We start from the raw sequence: 241 nt of genomic DNA on the forward strand, positions 1-241 counted from the left end.
GCCGGGGGCGCACTGGAAGGGGCGCGCGCAGGTAGAGCGTCTGAGGCTGGATCTGGGGGCCAGACCAAGGCCTGCAGCGAGCTTGGCGGGGCCGCCGCTCTCCCGCCCCGCCCGCGGCACCCCTGCGCCTCCGCCCCGGCCCCCACGCGGCCATTGGTGGCCTTTCTGAAGAGGTTAGGGCGGGAAACCTGACTCCCTCCCACGTCCTCGGCCCCACACCCCTGGGTTCGAATTGTGAGTC

This window comes from Equus przewalskii, chromosome 21, assembly GCF_037783145.1.
Source record: "Equus przewalskii isolate Varuska chromosome 21, EquPr2, whole genome shotgun sequence".
NCBI classification, from domain to species: Eukaryota; Metazoa; Chordata; class Mammalia; order Perissodactyla; family Equidae; genus Equus; species Equus przewalskii.